At 29.6% G+C, this 5,337-nt stretch overlaps 1 protein-coding gene across 1 annotated transcript in view; it reads right to left on the bottom strand.

Moving 5' to 3' along the window:
* LOC117178721 overlaps positions 1 to 5,337 on the bottom strand; it is a 9,953-nt gene that overhangs the window by 3,487 nt on the left and 1,129 nt on the right. The gene's annotated exons all lie outside the window — the stretch shown is intronic.

Below are 5,337 nucleotides of genomic sequence, written 5' to 3'. Positions count from 1 at the left end.
GAGCTCCAAGGAGATTATGTTGAAAAATAAAAAAAAATTTACCCAAAAAAAATTGTTTTTATACTTCATTCTAAGGACTTATTGAACTACCCTCGTATACCTGGGTCGATTTCAGTAAATAAAGGTTTTTTGCTTCCGAAAAACTCGAAAGATAATACAAAAATTGCACTTTTTTTATTAAATGTTTGTTGGTATACCTTTTTGTAAGACGGGTTTTTCTCGAAATGAAATTGTATTCGAAACTACACTTTTAATATCAATAAAATGGATGTGATTATTAAGCAATTAATCCCGTTGTAGATTTCCGTAAGAAAGTGTTTTTTTCCGCAAAATAACTCGAAAAATAATTGAAAAGTTGCACTTTTGTTTTTTACATATTTATTGATATACTTTCTTATCAGGCGGGCTTCTGTTGAAATCAAATTATTTTCGAAACTACACTTTAAATATAAATAAAATGGAAGTAATTAATGATCAATTTTTCCCTTAGAACTTCCCTGGCGTACTGAAGGAACCAAATGGAGCCTCTACAAAGTAGCCGTAAAGACCCCATTGGGTCCCCATTCGGTTCTTTTTTTAAAAAACTCGAGAAAACAGCAAAATCAACTTTTAAATTGTGCAAATTCGGATTCTACGTTAAAATTCCCTATAAAAGCTCACGGAATAATCGGAATAGTTTTTTTGCAACTGTAAAGTGTTTAAAAAAATATAATACGTATAACGCCTGTTGTATGCTACTTACAGGCGATGCGTTTGATGTGTAGCAGTCAACGGGCGTTATACTTCTTATATATTTTTTAACTTTTTACCGTTGCAAAAAAACTATTGCGATTATTCCGTGAGCTTCTATAGGGAATTTTAACGTAGAATCCGAATTTCAACAATTTAAAAGTTGATTTTGCTTCTTTTCCAGTTTTTTAAAAAGGAACCGAATGGGGTCCCAATGGGGTCTTTACGGGTACTTTGTAGAGGCTCCATTCGGTTCCTACGGTTCGCCAGGGTTTGTATATGAATAAAATATAACTGATTATTGACCATTTCATCCTTTGGTATATATCAGTAAAGAAAGGGCTTTTTCGGTTAAAAAACTGGAAAACCCACAAAATATGCACCTTTGTTTATTAAATGTTTATTTGTATACTTTTCTATAAGGCGGGCTTCTCTAGAAATCAAATTACATTCAAAACTATGCTCTGAACTTCAATAAAATGGAATAAACTATTGTCGAATTTATCCCTTGGTCGATTTGTTTTAAGAAAGTTTCTTTTCTACCAAAAACCTCCAAGAGAATACAAAATTGCTCTTTTTTTATTAAACGCTTATTCGTTTACTTTTTTATTGCAATCATATTATATTCGAAACAACACTTATAATATAAATAAAATGGAAGTGAGTATTGAAAAATTGACCCCTTGGTAGATTTCAGTAAAAAAGTTTCTTTTCGGTCAAAGAACTCGGAAAAAATGCAAAAATAGCACCTTTGTTTATTAAATGTTTATTGGTATACTTTTTTATTAAGTGAGCTTCTCTATAAATAAAATTATACATATTCTAAAATACACTTATAATATGATTAAAATGGAAGTGATTATCGACCAATTTATGCCTTGGACTTCTCTCAAAATCAAATTATATTACAAACTACACTTTCAATAAAACTAAAATGGATGTGAATATTGACCAATTTATCCCTTGGTAGATTTCGGTAAAAAAGGGGGGTTTCTGCCAAAATACTCGGAAAATAATACAAAAATAGCACTTGTGTTTGTTAAATGTTCATTCGTATACCTTTTTATAAGGTGGGCTTCTCTAGAAATCAAATTACATTCTAAACTACAATCTGAATGTAAATAAAATGTATGTAATTATTGACCAATATATCCCTTGGTAGACTTTGGTAAAAAAAAGTTTTTTATCTGCCAAAAAAAATTTGAACAATAATACAAAAAATGTAGTTTTGTTTATAAAATTTGTATTGTTATACTTTTTAAAAAGTCGCGCTTCTCTCAGAATCAAATTATATTCGAAATTAGACTTTGAATATAAACAAAATGGAAGTGATTATTGGCGCATAAGATATTTTTTATAACAAATGGATGATTTCAGACATTTCTCGAATTACAGTCATGATTTCAGCCCATACTAGATTGCAAATAAAGGAAGCATGATTTACAGTAATTTTAAAGGTGACTTATGGTAACTTACTATAAATTTCCGTATATTTATGATATTTTTGGTAATTTATGGTAATATTACCGAAAAATTTATGGTAACTTAAGGTAAAATACCTAAAATTATATCTCGAAGTGTTTATAAATTTTCTAAAATTTATGGAAATTTTTAGTATTTATGGTAATTTTACAGGTCAATATGGTATCTTACCTTAAATTTCCCAAAATTCCATTTTAAGTATTTTTAGAAACTTCCAGAAACTTATGACATTTTTGGTAATTTATGGTAATATTATAGGTAATTTATGTTACTAGGCAGTCTGATAAGTCCCTGAAAAATGAATCACGGAGACGTTTTTTTGGCCAAAGTCGGTTTTATTTTTCAACATACTCTCCTTTTAGGTCGATATAGCGAGTCGAATTGTTTATTATATGTTTATTGGTATACTTTTTACAAGGACGGCTACTCTCGAAGTCAAATTATATTCGAAACTAAAGGTTTAATATAAATAAAATAGATGTGTTTATGGACGAATTTACCCCTTGTTAAATTTCGGTAAACAAAGGTTTTTTCATGCCAAAAAAATTGGAAAATAATACAAACATTACACGTTTGTTCATTAAAAGTTTATTCGTACACTTTTCTACAAGGCGAGACTCTAAAAATTAAATTAAATCAGAAACTACACTCTGAACATGAATAAACTGGAAGTAATTATTGACCAATTAATCCCTTGGTCTATTTCGGTAAAAAAAGTTTTTCCTGCTATAAAACTCGAAAAATAATACAAAAATTGCACCTGTGATTATTTAATGTTTATTGATGTCTTCTTTATAAGGCTGGCTCATCTCGAAATTAAATTATAATTGAAACTACACTTTAAATTTAAATCATATGTAAGTGATTATTGACCAATTTATCCCTCGGTAGATTTCGGTTAAAAAAGTTATTTTGCTGTGCAAAAAACTAAAAAAATAATGAAAAATTGTACTTATGCTTATTTAATGTTTATTGATATATTTCTTATATATTTTTTGGTAGATTTCGGTTAAAAAATATTGTTTTCTGCCAAAAAAACTACAAGATAATACAAAAATTGCTCTTTTTTCATTAAATGCTTATTGGCATACTTTCCCATAAAACGTACTTCTCTCGAAAACAAAATATATTGGAAACTTCCATTTATTTATGTTGAAAGTGCAGTTTGTTATATAATTTGATTTTAAGAGAAGGCCGCCTTATAAAAAGTATGCCGAGAAACATTTAATAAACAAAAGTGTAATTTTTCAAAATATTTTTCTAGTCTTTAACAGAAAAAACAACTTTTTTTACCGAAATCTACCAAGGGTTGAATTGGTCAATAATCAATTCTATTTTATTCATTTTCAAAGTGCAGTTTCAAATATAATTTGATTTCGCACAAAGTGTGCCTTATAGAAAATTATACCAAAAAATATTTAATAAACAAAAGTACAATTTTTTTAATTTTTATAATTTTTTGGTAGAAAAAAGCTTTTTCCACTGAAATAATCCAAAGCATAATTTGGTCGATAATCACTTCCATTTTATTTATATGATGAGTGTATTTTAAAATATAATTTGATTTCTATAGAAACTCGCTTAATAAAAAAGTATACCAATAAACATTTAATAAACAAAGGTGCTATTTTTGTATTAATTTAAGAGTTTTTGGCAGGAAAATACCTTTTTTTACCGAAATCTATCAAGGGATAAATTGATCAATAATCACTTCCATTTGATTTATATTAACATAGTATTATCAAATATAATTTGATTTCTAGAGAAGGCAGCCTTATAAAAAAATATATAAATAAACATAAAATGAACATAAGTGTAATTTTTTATTATTTTTCTAGTTTTTAACAGAAAAAAACCGTTTTTACCGAAATCTACCAAGGGATAAATTGTTTTTTTTTATTATATGCTTAAGGTCGCATCAACTACAAGGTCATTAGCAACCACACTTACAAACAAGTATCATATAGGGGTATACATTGAAGGTTCTGTATAATTAATGAGATTCATTCATCAAAAGAACAACATAGTTCTGTCAAATTATAGATGGTTAAGAAACGTTGAGGAAACCTAGTACATTTTGAAAGGATATTGGATCCGTAAACATTCTTTTTACATTGTCCGGTAGGTGATATTGTCTTCCTTGATTTAGGCTTTGGACAGTCTACCAACACATGTTTTGTGGTAAGAATCACTTCACAATTTTCACACTTTTTTGGATCACGTTTTGAAATTAAATTATAATGCGTTAGGTGGGTGTGACCAATTCTCAATTTAGTTAGGGCTATTTGATCTTTTCGACTGTCTCGGAGATGGTTATTTTCTTCAAAGAAATCGTTTTTTTAAGAACCACCGAAGTCTTTTATTTACTATCTTCTCCATTAATTTGCACATAGTGCAAGTAAAAGCTATAGGCCTGTAGCTGGTAGCTTGTCGTCTGTCTTTTCCTGGTTTTGGAATGGGGACGATTATGGCTTCCCTCCACTTTTCAGGAAAAACTCCTTTCTTCCATATGCAGTTAAAGATCTTGAGGAGATAGTCTTCAGATTTATTTCAAAGGTTTTTTAGGAAAGCATTTTGTATTTTATCTAGTCCAGGACTAGTGTTTTTACATTGACTAAGTGTAGATCCGAGTTCAGTAATTGCAATTGGGAAATTTATAGGCGAAATGTCTTCCGGCTCAAACTTGATTTCCTGGTTAATACTTCTATTTTTAAATTGTAAGAACTTTTGATTATAGTTTAAGTTACTCGAGTTTTTTGCGAAGCTATCTATAATTTCGTTTGCCATTTCGACGGGGTCCGTTAGTATAGAGTTATCGTCTTTTGTCAGTAAGAATAGGGTAAGGAGAGTTGAATTTCCTTGAATGTAATTTATTTTTCTCCATGATGTAGCACTAGGAGCATGGTGAGTCAGAGAGGAGATGTACTAGGCAGTCTATTAAAAACCTGAAAATTCTAAGAGATGGCATTAGTATTCACTAATGTGAACCATTTTCGTCGAACTTGATCCTTCAAATGACGCCTGCCTGAGTTTCGAGTTTTGATCAAACACTACTATCTTCGCAAGAAAACGATATCCGAGACCAAGGCCAAGCTGGATAAGTATTACCCGGACTCTGCACCGTCG

This window comes from Belonocnema kinseyi, chromosome 8, assembly GCF_010883055.1.
Source record: "Belonocnema kinseyi isolate 2016_QV_RU_SX_M_011 chromosome 8, B_treatae_v1, whole genome shotgun sequence".
NCBI lineage: Eukaryota > Metazoa > Arthropoda > Insecta > Hymenoptera > Cynipidae > Belonocnema > Belonocnema kinseyi.
The sequence above is the reverse complement of the archived record's forward strand: the minus strand, read 5'-3'. Positions and strand labels throughout refer to the sequence as shown.